The sequence below is a fragment of the Leucopleurus acutus genome (genome assembly GCF_964270905.1).
Source record: "Leucopleurus acutus genome assembly, chromosome: 3".
NCBI lineage: Eukaryota > Metazoa > Chordata > Mammalia > Artiodactyla > Delphinidae > Leucopleurus > Leucopleurus acutus.
The window spans coordinates 55,111,426-55,128,817 of record NC_139145.1 but is presented as its reverse complement, the minus strand read 5'-3'; positions in this window follow the sequence as shown (position 1 = coordinate 55,128,817).

Here is a 17,392-nt window from a genome sequence, read left to right as displayed (position 1 = left end):
AGCTTCCCCCTCCGCCACCCGCAGTCTCCGCCCGCGAAGGGGCTTCCTAGTGTGTGGAAACCTTTCGTCCTTCACAGCTCCCTCCCACTGGTGCCAGTTCCATCCCTATTCTTTTGTGTCTGTGTTTTCTTTTATTTTCGCCCTATCCAGGTACGTGGGGCGTTTCTTGCCTTTTGCGAGGTCTGAGGTCTTCTGCCAGCATTCAGTAGGTGTTCTGGAGGAGTTGTTCCACGTGTAGATGTATTTCTGATTTATTTGTGGGGAGGAAGGTGATCTCCATGTCTGAGTCTTCCGCCATCTTCACTACTTCTCCGTTTTAGTGGATTTTAAGTCGCATTTCTGTTGTTATAAATAGGTGGAACATCTTTTTCTACGAACAGTCTTTACATGTCTGTTTCTGTTTTTTTTTAAATCAGGTTGTTATTCTTTCTTGATTTTCAGCTAGGATTTTTAATATATTAGAGATTGATCATTTATCTGTACTATAAATTTCAGTTTTCCCCTCCCTGGTTTGTCATATATTTTTCTCCTTTGTTTGTGATATTTTATTTTCTGTTCTATATTTATATGGCTTATTATTTTTTCCTTTATGTCTTTTGGATTTTTGATTCATAGTTATAAAGGTTTTCTCTATTCCCATATTTTAGTGGTGTTTATCATGTTTCCTTCTAGGTCTATTAATTTTAGAATCAGCTAATATCCCAAAGTTAACAGCTGTGCTTGAAATTTTTCTAACTCCATAAAATAGTGACATATTTTAAGCTCATTCTCTGAAGGCAACTTCTTGTGGGAGAAGGTGCAGTGTATACTTTTCTGCAGGTTGCAGAGAGAAGGAAAAGCAGAGAGGCAGATAATAGAGGAACCTTGATCCAACAAACAGATTTATTTCCAAAAGCTCACTTGCAATGTTTGTTATTTGAGATCCAGAACATCAGTACCCATAGAAACAATGAGAGAAACAACGGTTTGGTTTTCTCGCATCTCACCAACTTCGTTTTACCTGCATCATAGGATAAACCACACGGTGCTCTTTATTACCCTTTCCCATCTCTAGACCTGAAGAGGCAGGGGCAGGAAATAACATTATCAGTGCCTATGAGAGCTGGAGTGTGGACCACAGGCCACCCAAAGGAGCTGAGGTCATAAAGAGGTGTGGCCACTGCCTTAACATAGTGCTGGAGCAAGAAGAGAACACAGGGGAAATAATATCCCAGTCCTGACCTCTGATATTCTGTCAAACCCAAGTGGAATCGAAAGGGCAAAAGATCCCAGGTGATTTGGTTCATAAAGGTCATCTCTCAGGTCATAAAGAAGAGAAAGAAGGATGGATAATGATTAAAGGGTACGAACAGAGAACTCCCATGCAATTAGAGACTGCAGGGAACAGGTCCAGGGTGAGAATTTCAGAGTACCAGGATCTATATCATTATAAATGCTAGAATATATCTTGGATTTCTTCTTTCCCTGACCTTTACTTCTAGACTAGGAAGTTCTCCAGGCCATCTGTGTATTCTTATTGCTTAGTTCAGTATTTAAAACATGAAGGGAGCACAGAACACATTGAAGAGTGAGCAGTAACTGACGAAAAATCGATTTTCCTCTCCAGTGTTTCCCCTTTCAAATTGTTTTGGAAAGGCTGTGGAGTTAAACAGCTTTACTTCAACTACTGTCTCCTACTTACTAGCTCTGTGAGCTTGGGCACATTTCGTTCTTTTGTTTTTTTTAAAAAAATTTATTGGAGTATAGTTGACTTACAATGTTGTGTTAGTTTCAGGTGTACAGCAAAGTGATTCAGTTATTCATATACATGTATTCTTTTTCAGATTCTTTTCCCATACAGCTTATTACAGAATATTTAGCAGAGTTCCCTGTGCTTATTAGTTATCTAGTTTATGTATAGTGTGTATATGTTAATTCTAATCTCCTAATTTATCACTTCCCCTCATGATTCCCCTTTGGTAACCTTAAGTTTGATCTCGAGATCTGTGAGTCTGTTTCTGTTTTGTAAATAAGATCATTTGTATCATTTTTTTGTTAGATTCCACATATAAGTGATATCATATTTGTCTTTCTCTGTCTGACTTACTTCACTTGAGTCTAGGTCTATCCACGTTGCTGCAAATGGCATTATTTCGTTGTTTGTTTGGTTTTTTTTTGGCTAAGTAATATTCCATTGTGTATATGTAACACATCTTCTTTATCCATTCCTCTGTTGATGGACATTTAGGTTACTTCCATGTCTTGGTTATTGTAAATAGTGCTACAGTTCTTAAACTCTGTAAGCCGTAGTTGCTTTGTCTATAAAATAGAGATAATAAAAGAACTTAAAGGTACTTTGAGGATTCTTGTGAGGATTAATGAGATAATTCATGTGAAGTTCCTGCTACCTAAGTGCTCAAAATGGTAACTGCAAAATGCATCAATGACCTAAATGTAAGAGCTAACACCATAAGACTATTAGAAGAAAACATAGGGATAAATCATCGTGAACTTGGACTTGGCAACAGATTCTTATATATGTCATGAAAAGCATGAGGAACAAAAGAATTTTGGAGTACTTGGATCATACCATCATAAATGTGAGAATATTACATAAAATATTGTATAAAATATAATTAAAATAGTGATATTGGGCTTTATTAAAATTTAAAAACATTTGCAGTAAAGGACATTATCAAGAAAGTGAAAAGACAACCTACAGAATGGGTGAAAGTATTTGCAAATCATCTATCTGATAAGTTTTTAGGATCCAGACTATGTAAAGAACACTTAAAATTCAATAACAGACAATCCAATTAAAAATAGACAAAGAACTTGAATAGATATTTCTTCAAAGAAGATGTAAAAATGGCAAACTAACACATGAAAAGATGTTCAACATCATTAATCATTAGGAAAGTACAAATCAAAATCACCATGAGTTACCACTTTTCACCCACTAGGACAGCTATAATACACACACACAAACACACACACGCACACACACACACACACACACACAGAAAATAACAAGTGTTGGTTGAGGATGTAAAGAAATTGGATCCTTAATACATTGCTGATGGAATTGTAAAATGGTTCATCCACTATGGAAAACAGTTTAGTAGTTCTTCAAAAAGTTAAACATAGAATTACCATGCACTCAGGAATCCCACTCCTGGCTTTATACTCCAAAAAATTAAAAACAGGTGTTCAAAGAATTGCATGTACACACATGTTCACAGCAATATTCACAATAGTCAAAAGGTGGAAACAGTTCAAATGTCCATAAATGATGAATGAATAGACAAATTGTGGTAAATCCACAGAACAGAATATTATTCAGGTATAAAAATGAATGAAGTACTGATACATGGTACAGTATGGTGAACTTTAAAAACATTATGCTAAGTGAAAAAAGTCAGACATAAAGGAATACGTATTGTGTGATTCCATTTTAATGAAATATCTAGAATAGGTAAATCCAAAGAGACAGAACACAAATTGGTGGTTGTCAGTGGTTGGGAGGAGTGGGAAACAGGATCAACTACTCAGTGGGCACATAATTCCTTTTGGGCTGATGAAAATGTTTCAGAACTAGATAGAGGTGGTGGTTGAACAATGTGGTCAATGTACTAAATGCCACTGAATTGTTCACTTTCAGATGGTCAATTTTGGGCTATGTGAATTTCACCTCAATTACGAAATAAAGAATAAAAAACAGGAGGAAGGAAGTTGGTGGTGGTATAGGGGAAAAAATATTGTCCATGATTTAAATACTAGGTATATGAGGGTTCATATACTATTGTCTATTTTGTATGTGTTAGTTGTTTTCCATAAAAATTAAATGAAAGCAAGAATAACAGAAATTAATACTGCACCTGATATAGGTTTTACATATTTTAATCGGCCCATTGCAGAACAGGTTGCAATCTCAGAGCTTTCTCTCTGTTTTTCTATCTTTGACTCAAGTATACAGCTCTGATAGATTTTGTAAAAGGCATTAACCACACCCACCCTCCAAACAATTCATCTCATCTTAACCAATCTAACACCAAATAATTAAGGAATAATTATCTCACTCAAAAGCTATATTATGCTATTTTCTTTTCTCCTCATACTTACAGCAGTAAGGTTCTGCATCTGGGTTTCCAGGCAGTCCTGAACAACATGAAAATATTTGCAACGTTTGTGTTTCTGTATTATATACCTTTTGAGTGAAGGAGGGATTCATAGCTTCCATTAGATTCTCAAAGAGGCCTATTAGGACCTCATAAAAACGTAAATATCACAGCAAACAGAGAAAGAGGAATTATACAGAGTTGGAGAATTAAGGTACACTTGAAAATGACAGAAATCATGGATTAATTTATCAAGGAACATATTGGTGGATATAATTAACAAACGGGTGGTTCAGCTTCAGGTATGGCTTCATCTAGGGACTCAAACAATGTCTTGGACACGATCCCTCAGCTCTATCTCCATCTGCTTTGCACTCTTCTCAAGCTTTTTCATGTGGATATTCAAGCAGTCACATATTCTCTCTTGACACAGGTGGTGTGGAAATGTCCACCCACATCACAAGTGTAACAGTGGAAGAAATGTGGATCCTTGAAAGAAAACTGGTATGCTAGCGTCTCATTACCAAAATAAAAGGAAATGGATGCTGGGAGGGTAAACATAACAAATGTTAGCTGGGAATACTAATGATGAATCTTCATATGGGCATAAAAGTAAAGTAGATCCAGTTCTACCTATGCTTCCTGATATTTAGGATTTCTCTGATTAGGTATACTTGTAAGTAGGAGCAGAAATGCCCTCTGAGTGGACCATGAAGTGAAAACTGGAGTTAGGGCAAAAGCTGCGGGATCTGCCAGCAGTGTTGGCATTGGTGAAAGAAGCGAGAAGAAAGGCAGAGTGTTCTGGCTAAAACTCTTGACCAGCAAAGAGAGAAGTGCTGACAGCAAATCAGAACCAGTAGAGGCTCAGCAACAACTCACAAAAGTGAAAGCAATGAAGACAGGAGATCTATATGTAGAAACAGGTGGGAAGGGAGTCACAGGATATAGTCCTTCAGTGGACATAATTATAATAATAAAAATAAACACCATTTATTAAGCACCTCTTGTATACTAAGCACTACCGCTGTGTGTATTATCTGCACTATAAACTCCTGTGAGGTGGATGTTATTATCCCCATTTAATTTGGAAGAGATCAATCTGATTATTTTTATACAGCTTGCCCCCGGCCACAGTGTCTGATTACTAAGCGCATTCCCCTTGCCACTTGCTTTGCAGAATGGCTCCTTGAGACCAAGGAATGCACTGCTCTGACAGCATATTGCTTAAGACTCTGAGCCTTGCCTTTACAAAACGTGAGAGAGTATTGCACATGCTAGAACTGAAAATTTGCTGCGTAAGCACTGTGTTAAGAGCTTCGTGAACATTACCTAATTTTATCTTTGCAAGAACTCTATCCCCATACGACCAATAAGGAAACTGAAAAGTGTGATTTCCTAAAGTCACACAGGGAATCTGATCCAAGAACTACGCTGGTCATCACTCTTTTGATCACAAGATCATTAGAAACAAAACTTTTGGATAATTCTCATCTCAGTGACATTTCAGGGCCCGAATTTATCTTTGCCCCCAAGATCTTTGCACAATGGTCTTTCTCCATCAAGCATGCATGTTATCAGATATCAGCGTCTATAGAAAGAAATACTATAAAATATTTTTTAACTTGGAGAAAAAAAAAATTAGAGTTGTTCTGCTTTTTGCCCTGAAGTTTTCACTGGTTTTTCTTTATTAGATTTCTCCCCTGATGCCAAAAGTTTGATGTTTTCCTCCTTGTTTTTTCTTTTCCTGGAGATGATTTTGATACTGATATGTGATTTGATTCCATTAGCTGGATTCTTCCTGGCTTATTGTTTGGTGCTGTGTTTTTAAATCCCCACAGATATGCGTCAGAAGACAACTGCTTTATTCTCACATGCCAGGAAGGAGAAAATCAATCTCCATTCCCTATGGGTGCCAAAATTTTTCCCGTACCCTAAGCACTTTCTTTCTGTCATTGTTATCCTTTAGCAAGATAGAGAGCGGGAGACCATTGTGTATGAGTACTATGTGATAGTATTAATAATAATAATAATTAGTATTCATTCAACAGTTATTGAGCACTGCTTATATTCTAGGCTCTTGGAATGCATCAAATAAACCCTCAGAGAGCTTGCGTTCTAGCAGGGGGAAGTGGACAACAAACAATAAACATAATATAAATAAGCAAAATAGTATATTGCTTAGTGCTCAGGCTATTAAAAAGGGTAAAAACAAGTTAAGCAGAAAAATTTGGGGTAGAAGATGGCTGCAACATTGGCAGTATGGTCAGTGCGAGCGTCACTGAAAAGGTGAGATATTAACAAAGACTTTGAAAGAGTGGTGATGAGGGAGCTGTAAGCATAAAGATAGCGAAGAACATTCCATGCAGAGGGACAGCCAGTGCCAAGACCCTGAGGCAGAAGCATGCCCAGCAAGTTCTTGCATCAGCAAAGTGGCCTCTGTTCCAGAAGCCAAGTGAGGAGGGGGTCAGATCAGGAGGAGATAAAAGACGTAACAGGGAGCGTATGTAGGGTTTGTAAGAATTTAGTTCTTTTATTTTGATTGAAATAGGGTTTTAAACAGAGGAGGGACTTAGTTTATCTTTTATTTTAAACAAATCACTCTGAGATTAGACTATAGGATTACGAAGGTGTTAACAGGAAAATCTATTAGTAGATTATTACCGAAATCCAAGAGGTGGCTCAGACTAGGTGACAGCAATGAAGATGATGAAAGAGGTCAAGTTCTGGTAGATCCTCGTGTTTACTGACAGATCTGTTGTGAAGTGTGATGTACAGTGTGGTTATCAACTGAGATGGGGAAGGTTATGGGTGGAGTAGTTTTGGGAGGAAGACCTTGATATCTAAATGCATTCTTTTATTTATTCATTCATTTTTCATTCAGTCATTCAATAACTATTAAGTGCCTCTTACTGATTTTCAGAAGAAATATTACAGATGAGGAAACATAGGCTCAGACAGTTTAAGCCATTGGCCAAAGTTCGTTCTGCCAGTGATCAGTAACCAGTAAGTCCAGTCGGAGTCTTTGTGATTTTCTCTTGCAAGCCTATCCCATGTGACTTGACTAAACTGACAAAACCAGAGAAAGATGATACTGATACGGTTTGACGTATACGTTGTTAAATATCAGATAATACTTTTTTGCAAGCAAACATTTCTTGTCTGATATGTCCTATTTTATCTTTCTGTGATGAGACACAAGGAAGTCTCCCCCTTCCCATTACATTTTAAGGCCTTTATAATATCCCATTCATAACTTCAACCAAAAATGACTAGGTGTTCTGCTTTTTGGAAGATGTAACAAAGATATAGTCGAAGCTTCTAAGTATTGAGCACTGTGTAACAAGTGCTATATCTAGATATTTGGGCAGTAATGTAAATTTCATGACGTCGTTATAATGCCTGTCATTTCTTTATCAGGGATGTAAAACAGCAGTAAGAAAGCCACGTAAATAATTAGCGTAAAGATTTTCCGTGAATCAAGGTTCATTGCAGCTCTATTTACAATAGCCAGGACATGGAAGTAACCTAAGTGTCCATTGACAGATGAATGGATAAAGAAGATGTGGCACATATATACAATGGAATATTACTCAGCCATAAAAAGAAACGAAATTCAGTTATTTGTAGTGAGGTGGATAGACCTAGAGTCTGTCATACAGTGAAGTAAGTCAGAAAGAGAAAAACAAATACCATATGCTAACACATATATATGGAATCTAAAAAAAAAAAAAACAAAAAAAACTGGTTCTGAAGAACCTAGGGGCAGGACAGGAATAAAGAGGCAGACGTAGAGAATGGACTTGAGGCCATGGGGAGGGGGAAGGGTAAGCTGGGACGAAGTGAGAGAGTGGCATGGACATATATACACTACCTAATGTAAAATAGATAGCTAGTGGGAAGCAGCCGCATAGCACAGGGAGATCAGCTCAGTGCTTTGTGACCACCTAGAGGGGTGGGATAGGGAGGGTGGGAGGCAGGGAGACGCAAGAGGGAACAGATATGGGAACAAATGTATGTGTATAACTGCTTCACTTCGTTATACAGCAGAAACTAACACACCATTGTAAAGCAATTATACTCCAATAAGGACGTTAAAAAAAAAAAAGATTTTCCTTGAATACTTTTGGCAAAATCAAAGAAACAAACAAAACATCAAAAAGTTTCAATAGCTGGAAGTGTATGTCTTTGGATGTGAACTGTAAGATCAAAAGAGGATGATTTTTCTTCTGAAAGTATCTTTTAACAGCTCTGTGGGATGCTTCTCTGGCCCTCAGGCCCTCTTATTCCTTCCCGCCTCCCAGAAGGGAATGCAGCTTCCCTGATGCTTTCCCCTGTGCTGCCCTGAGTTCTGGTTTGGGGCTACATTAATGTTTCTGTTATTCTTGATTGGCTCTGTTGGTGGTTAAAAGGACTCTTTTAGCCATGTTGGAGGAAAAAGTAATCTCATTCTCTTCTATCCATTTCTTTTATTTTAAATTTTAGGAATCTATTTAATAACTTTTTTTTTGGACATAGCCTCCAGTTATGATTTTGAGGCTATTCTGGGTTTTTTTTAAAAGATGTTTCTGTAAAGATGCCATTTTACCAGTGTGCATGCTTCGTGGACTTTATTTTCTATTACATTTGAAGAAAGCAGCACCTCCTTCATCCATCAATGATGCCGCCTTTGTTCCCCTAGGTACAATTTCGAATTTAATAAAAAGGATACAGCTCATAGCTATGAGAAAAGAAAGATGTGCTCATAGCATGATCCTCCTTCTACCCTCACCTCCAATGCCATCTGGAGGGGAAACAGGAGGAGCTGTGGATTGAGAGGTGAGGGAGGGAGAATTTATCACTAATATGAGGCCAGTAGAACCCACGAACACACAGAGCCCATCAGAAAATAACAGCAGCATTCATAATGTGTTGGCACAGTCCAGAGTTGTAAATAAAATGCAGAGGTTATCAAAAGAATGGCAGGGTTGGCTGAATGGTAACCACATGCCATTCTCATTCTGAAAGCTGGATACAGGAAGCAGAGGCTGAGTCCCCACACATGGATTTCTTCCATCAACAGAGGAGCAGTTATGACATGATAGAGATGATGATGTTTTCATCTTCCCAGTGTCCCTCAAATGATGTTTGGTCCTTGTTCTTGCAGGCCACTCTGACAGAATGCCTCTAGTTTTCAGTTGCTCCAGATGACTTGACTTGGTAGTACAAGAAAATCTCATTATTTTCTACCACGCCAGTTCTGAAATAGTGTTAAAAGAATAGGAATAAGTCTTAAATTTACTTTTCCACAATTGTCTAAGAAATGAATTAATTGCTGAGAAACTATCTCATCTGCCTAAGAATTTGAAAGACTTTAAACTCTTTAATTTTTTTGTTTTTATGATAAAAAGTTAACACTGTAATGTTCAACCTCTGCTTTCTAATGATTAAAGTAGGTGAATCTATGTTTTATGGGCACTGTAACAAGTTGCTACGAACTTAGTGGATTAAAACAGCAAGAATCTATACTATTACAGTTCTGTAAGTCAGAATTCTGATGTGCATCACAGTGGGATGAAAACAGGGTATTTATGGGGGATGAATTCCTTTCTGGAGGCTCTAGGGAACCCATTTTCTAGCCTTTTCCAGCTCCTAGAGGCTGCCACATTCCCTAGCCCATGATCTCTTACATCTTCAAAGTCAGGAATGTCCAGTCAAGTTTTTCCCACATGCCACCAAACTGACACTGACCCTTTTGCTTTCCTCTTCCACATTTAAGGACCCAGGTGGGCCATATCAGTAATCCAGAATAATCCCCCTATTTCAGGTTCAGATTAGCAATCTTAATTCCATCCTCAATTTTTATTCCCCCTTGCCATATAACAGAACATGTTCACAGACCCTGGGGTAAAGATACGGACATCTTTAGAGGCTGTTATTCTACCTTCCACAGTACGTTGTTCGGGAGGGCCTTCATTAGATAGCAGAGAGTTAGTCCAGACCTTAGAAACAAAATGTTTTTCTTTGTACTCCCGTGCCTTGTCTGCTTCTAACATAGGCGTTGCTAATTGCTCGCCGTGTTCTTTTTCACTGAGACCCAATATAGTCTCGGAATCCTTCTTAATGGGAAGCTCCAAGCATTCCTCCAGCAATTGATCAAAGTCATCACATGAGGTGAACCATTTTGTCATTTCTCTCCTAAATGGTTTTACTTCCTCTTAATGAGATCTAATTTCTTAAAACATTTGTAAGGCACGTTTCCTGACACTAATTTAGACTGGCCTTTTCCTAACTTATCCTAGTCAATACAGCTTACTTAAATCAGAGTCGCGGAATTCTATTTGCTCATGTTTGCTGTATGCAGATCCCTATATTGGATAACAAAGACTAAAAAACAGACAATACCGGGCTTCCCTGGCGGCGCAGTGGTTGAGAGTCCACCTGCCGATGCAGGGGACACGGGTTCGTGCCCCGGTCCGGGAAGATCCCACATGCCGCGGAGCGGCTGGGCCCGTGAGCCATGGCCGCTGAGCCTGCGCGTCCAGGGCCTGTGCTCTGCAATGGGAGAGGCCACAACAGTGAGAGGCCCATGTACCGAAAAAGAAAAAAAAAAAAAGACAATACTAAACACTGGTGAAAATATAGGAATTCTAATATATTGCTGGTTGGAATGCAAAATGGTACAGTCACTTTGAAAGATAGTTTGCAATTTTCTTTTAAAGAAAATGTTCTTACTAGATGACTCAGAAACCACATGCCTAGATATTTACCCATTTGAACTGTAAATTTTGTTCATGCAGATACCAGGTGTATATGTTTATAGGAGATTTATTCATAATTCTCAAATTCATAATTTATTCATAATTTGGTTGCTCCAAGCTGGAGGCAACCAAAATGTCCTTCAGTAGGTGAATGGATACGTATCATACAATGGAATTCTATTTAGCATTAAAAAGGAATGAACTACTGGTTCATACACAAACATAGATGAATCTTAAGTACATTTTGCTAAGTGAAAGAACCAAAGGCCACATATCAAATGAGTGCCTTCGTAAGATATTCTAGAAAAGGAAAACTACGAGAACAGAAAATAAATCTGTGGTTGCCAAGAGTTGGTGGAGGGGAAAGTGGTTGATGACAAAAGGAAAACAGAGAAGAATTTTTAGGGTGGTGGATCTATTCTGTATGGTAAGGTGAATACATGACTGACTTTGTCAAAACCCACTGAAATTTACATTCCAGAGAGTAGACTTTAATGTATGCAAATTAAATTAAAAATCAACCAGGAGGTTAGAGAAAATCCCAGGATGAAATGTTGACTGTGACAAAAGAATAGTCTATATTGCATATGTATGACATGACTTCATGGAAAGGGATGAGGAAATAGGGGTTGACTTAGGTAACTTTGGAAAATAGATTTTTAACTAGAAACCATAAGGCTAAATAGTAAATGTACTGAACATGAACACTGTACTCTAGTCAGTAAAGTTGTTTATCATGGGAATACAGGTTAAACAATTCTGAAAATGCCTTATTTGTATACTGAGGTCAAAAAACAATTAAATGGATATGGATGGTGGTGAAAGACAGACTTCTCATTGTTAGAGAGAAAAGTTACAGACGAGCAAGAGGGGAGGTGAGAATGAATTATATGGTACTGGATTTAGAGTAGGAGATATTAGTGTTAACATATAGTTAATTTATCTTAATACAGATGGAGAGAACCAGAAACAATTATAGATAGGTATATATACATGCGTTAGTATACATACGTAAATGTCTTAGTCCTGTCGACCAAGAAAGCCTAAAATTAGTGACATTACAAGTAGCAATGAAGATATTCAGTGCCCAAATCTTTGATTCTAGACACCATTCTCCAATAATAGGTACCTGGGTCTCTTGGAGAAATTGTTGATTCTAGGGCTGAAGAAAAGAAAATACACGATGAACCTGGTGCTTCTCGTAGTGCTTCAGTGTAAGAACGTGCTCAAAAGTCAAAAGGATGGGAGCTTGTTGAAGATACACAAGAGCAAATCTGACAAAGATCCTAATGGCCAAAGCTGGAACAATTTAGTAATAAAACCAGTACACAAAATAAAAAATAAATAAATAAGTTTTTCATACAGAAGAATTCCAAATAATTTATGTAGACACTTCCCCCTCCAGTTGGTAGAGCTTAATCTCCTCCCTGCCCTTGAACAATGGGCTGGACTTGGTGATTTGCTTCCAATGAAGAGTGTAGAATGGAGAAACAGCGCTGGAAAAGCCTGGCAATACTGCCTTGGCCAGGTGATCAAAGTTAATATTATAGGTGATGTTATGTTGATAGCATGTACCCCAGATATGATGACATGAGAAAAGTACTTTACATATGATATACCTTCAAAACAACAGACAAACCCACATTGAGGGACGTTGTACAGCATATTTGACCAGTACTCTTCCAAAATATCAAGGTCATCAATTACAAAATGGAGAAACTGTCACAAACCAGAGGAATCTAAGGAGACATGATTACTAAACACAATTTGGCTTCCTGACCTGGATCCTGGAACTACAAAATAAAGGACAGTAGTGTAAAAACAAATGAAATCTGAAGAAAGATTTGAGTTCAGTTAATAATAATTGCAAATGTTTTTTTACCTTTATTTTTAAATTTTGACAGATGTGCCACGGTTATATAAGATGTTAACAATAGGGGCAACCAAGTAAGGAATATATATGAATTCTTCGCACTGTCTTTGTAACTTTTCTGTAAATTTAAAATTATTCAGAGCAAAAGCAAACAAATTTTGACTTGGCACCTTGTTAGAGAATCTTTTGACCATACAATGTCTCTCTACTTATAAAATATTCCATTCATGGATTTGTCTGTCTTTAGGCCAGTCAACACTGTTTATTGCTAAAGCTTTGTAGTAAGTCATTAAATAAAATAATGTTAAGTTCTCCATCTGTCTCTCTCTTGTTTTTTTTTTTTTTTTGGGGTGTGTGTGTGTGTGTTTTTAGTGTTTTAGCTCATCGAGATCCTTTGCATTTCCGTATACATTTTAAAATCAACCTGTCAATTTCTTCTTCAAAGGGCTGTTGGAATTTAGATACTAATTTTACGTAGTTCAATTTAGAAAGAATAGGTATCTTAATAATACTGAGTCTTCCGATTCAGGAATATTCTATGTGTCATCATTTATTTAGGTCTTATTTGAGTTTTTGCAGGAATTTTGAATAATTTTTACCAGTCTTATACATTTGTTGTTACGTTTGTTCCTCGGAATTTTATGTTTTATATGCTATGGTAAATGGTACTTTTTAAAAATTTTGAATTATTTTTTGCTAATACATAAAAATACATGTGATTTTTGTATATTGACTATGTATATTCTGTTTTTGCTGAACTCATTTATTAGTTTTATTTTTTCTTAGAAATTCCATTCAGTCTTTCTACATATTCAATCATGTTATCTACAAACAAAGATTTGTTTCTTTCTAACCTTATTAGACTTATTGCACTGGGCAAGACCACCTGTAAAATATGCCTAGAAATCATTAGAACAGTCATTCTAGCCTTGTTCCTATTTTAGAAGAAAAGTGTTCAGTATTTTACTGTTATATATGATGTTAAGTTTCAGGATTTTTTTAGATGCCCTCTTTCAGGTGAGCAAGTTTCCTTTGACTTTTAACTTACTGAGAATTTTTATGTGTCTGCTGAATTTTATCAAAAATTTTTGCATGATTTGTATCCTTTATTCTTTATTGTAGTAAAATACATTGAGTGATTTTCAAATGTTGAACTAAACTTGCATTCATGGGATAAACATCATTTAATTATTTTGGATTTAATTTGCTGACCTTAAAATTTTTTTTTATCTTATTTTTCCTCTTTCTGCCTTTATGACTTGCTCATTGTCTTTGGTTTCTGTCAGTTGGCCATGGTAATTTGAGATGTGAGATTCTTTGCATTTATTCCGCTTCATTCTCACTGAGCTTCTTGTGTCTGTAAGTTGATGTCTCTTGTCCATTTTAGAAAGTCCTTGGCCATTATCTGTACAAACAGTTTACCCCTTTCTCTCTCTTCTGGAACTCTAAATATATAGACCTATATATATATATATATATATATATATATATATAGGTCTATATATACCAAAAATATATATATTGTGTAAATATATAGGTGTTAGACCAACTGATATTGTCCCATAAACATCTGATTTTTAACCCCCTCTTCCCTAGTTTTTGGTATTTCCATTTGGATATTTCTGTTGACCAATCTTCAAGTTCTGCCTTTTTTCCTGCTGTGTTCAGCCTGCTCTTAGGCCTACCAAATGAATTATCCATTTCTGATATCAAATTTTTCAGTTCTAGTGTTTATTTTTTCATATTTTTTAATAGTTTCTATCCATCTCTTCTCAATGAAGGAATTGTTACATTCTGGAATTAGTTTCTTTAGAGTTCTTTGCATCCTGAACTCTCTGATGGATTTTTTTGTTGTTTGCTAACTGTGATTTTATAAATTATTGGGTTTGTTTGCATTGTTAGAGTGAGGATGAAAGTCTCTTGTGATTTTTTTTTTTTCTTGTGATTTTTTAAACTATCTAACTGTAATTGAAATTTGTATATTATTTTCAAGGAAAGGTTTGTGGAAATATTACTCTTTCCCTCTGTGGGATATTATAAACGGTGGAACTGTTTTAAGCACATACAAACAGCAAGGAATTAGGAAACTTTTCTCAAGTGATGATCTGGGCACAGATTGCAAATAATACCTCACAAATAAACTGTATCTGTACTTGACCCTTATGTGGGGTACATCACCAGAGGTTTTATAGGTGATGGGTCCTGGTGTTTGACCTCCTTAAATTCAACAAAATTCTCTTTGCTCATCTAAGTAGAGATGAGCATATCTGAGCTTGGGTGACTGGAAAGCTAACTCTAACCATGCTTGTAATATAATGTGTGGCTTTGGAAATGACTTCTCTTCCTATGACTGAAGAACTTCTTGCTAAACAGGAAAACATAATTAATTTATAACACATAATGTATTTGTAATTACAGTAATGGAATGGTAAATCAGTTGTCAGGGCCAATACCAGCACATATGAATAATAACTTTGAGAAAGCTTTGATAATAAAACACAATTCTTTATCCTTTATGCATATGTTCGTAATCCCATTAGGTAGATACCATTTTAATAATAGTTATTAATATTTTTACAAAATACAAACTGAACCATTTATGAGTTGAAGCATTTGCAATAGTGAGCATCTGTTGTAATTTCCTTTCTAGCTTCAACTCATTTTTATTTCCTTAGGGTAATAACAACATGCTGATTTTCCCTGGGGGAATGAAATCACCAGCATTTTTTGTTGCTGTAGTTTAGGTGAAGATGACTGCATCCTGTCCTCAGTGTTGCACCCATGACCCAGGCCTGGCCAATCAGCTTTATAACAACATGGCCCACTGTGATTGGTTCATATTGGGCATGTGATTCAATTCTAAGGATGCTTTCAAGCTGTTAAGAAAGAAAGAATCTCTTTTTCTTCTGGGACTGCTAGCACTAAAGATGATGTACAGAAAGGAAAGCAGAACTGAGAGAGAGAGACCAGTTGCTTATTCCATGCTTTGGGCTCTTGGATCCCAGTCAGGCCTGCAGTCCTTTGATCCCTCAACTTTTTCTTTTCTTTTCTTCTTTTTTTTTTTTTTTTACATCTTTATTGGAGTATAATTGCTTTACAATGGTGTGTTAGTTTCTGCTTTATAACAAAGTGAGTTGGTTATACATATACATATATTCCCATATCTCTTCCTCAACTTTTTCTTTAAGTGTGCCAATATATTTGCTTAACCGGTTTGGATCAGGTGTCTCTCCCTTCCTTGCATACAAGATTGTTATGGCTAAATTTTTCCAGTGCAAGAAGTTAGTGAGAATTGAGATTGAAGTCGGATATCTATTTCAGATGACTATATATGTGAAACCGTGAATGTCCCAACTTTCTTACTGAAGCTGCTTTGCTGCAATTTCAACGAGCATTTCTTGAGTAAGGAAATTATCTTGCCCCACTTGCCTGGGTTAAGAGGAGAGGTAAATATTAAGAGATTTATTTGTTTAGTTCTCTGTTCCCTTGGGTTGACTCTAGATTGTGATTAACTGCAGCTTTGGGCTAATTTGTTGTCTAATATTCTTGTGCAAAATTGTGGATGTCATACTAGATTTAACTAGGAGAAGCAGGGGACTGTTTTCTGCAAGCCTAGAGTGGCATGAACTATGTAAACGCACATTCACATAAGAGTGCATGTTTGTCTTCCTCACTGCTGTTCCCCTGCAGGTTAACTCTAGCTAATCTAGTAATTAGTGGTAGGGAGCTTGCAGATTTGCAAGCTAATTTACACACAAGAAAACCATGTTTCAAATGACATTAACTCACGTGGTTTCTGTGTGGAGCTTGGCACACAGTTGTTCTATCCCTTTGGCTATATAACCCCTGTGGTGCTTTGAAATGGGAAAAGGCATTAGGGTCTGCCTTGCAATAAGATATGCATAATGGGGAAGGAAGTCAAGACCGAAAGAAAGTGTTTTCTTTTTGGGCCACTGAAATCCTAATAGGCCCTATTACTGATTGTAGAAGGGATTAATGGTCAAGCACGAAGTAGAAATAATGACAACTCTTCTCAGTTACTGAGTGCTTACTGTGTCTCAGGAACCGTGATAGATGCCATATATGTATAATTATATTTTCTCCTCCTCAAATAAAGTATTATCATCCTTATGATGTGGATGAGGAAATAATGCCTCAGAGACCTTCACTAGCTAGTCTAAGTTCATACATTTACCAATAGCAGGGTCATAATTCCTGTTTAGGCTCAACATTTTAATTACAATGTGTGCTGCCTACTATAATAATAGACTTTGAAGAAAAACGTTATCCAAAATGTTACCAACATTTGTAGTAGAGTCAACCCCATTATAATACAGCTTCTTATCAGAAACCTCGCAGGCATGCAAACATCGTAATATCAGTTAAAAATAGACACACTTGAACCTATGTGCACTGTCACCTACTACTTAATTTTTATTCCCTTTCACAGGCAGACTCCTTGAAAGAGTAGGCCATATCTTCACCTCCTCTTTTCTCCTAAGCCTCTCCAATAGGGCTTTTGTCCTGATAAGAGAGTGGCTCCTATGAAGGTGAACAATGAACTCTAAGCTCGTCTTCCTTGTTGTATCAGCCTCCTTTGACAGGACAGATCCCTCTCTTTTGCTTTAAATGCTTTCTTCACCTGGCTTCTGGGACACCACAGTCTCTTACTCTTTTGGTTACCT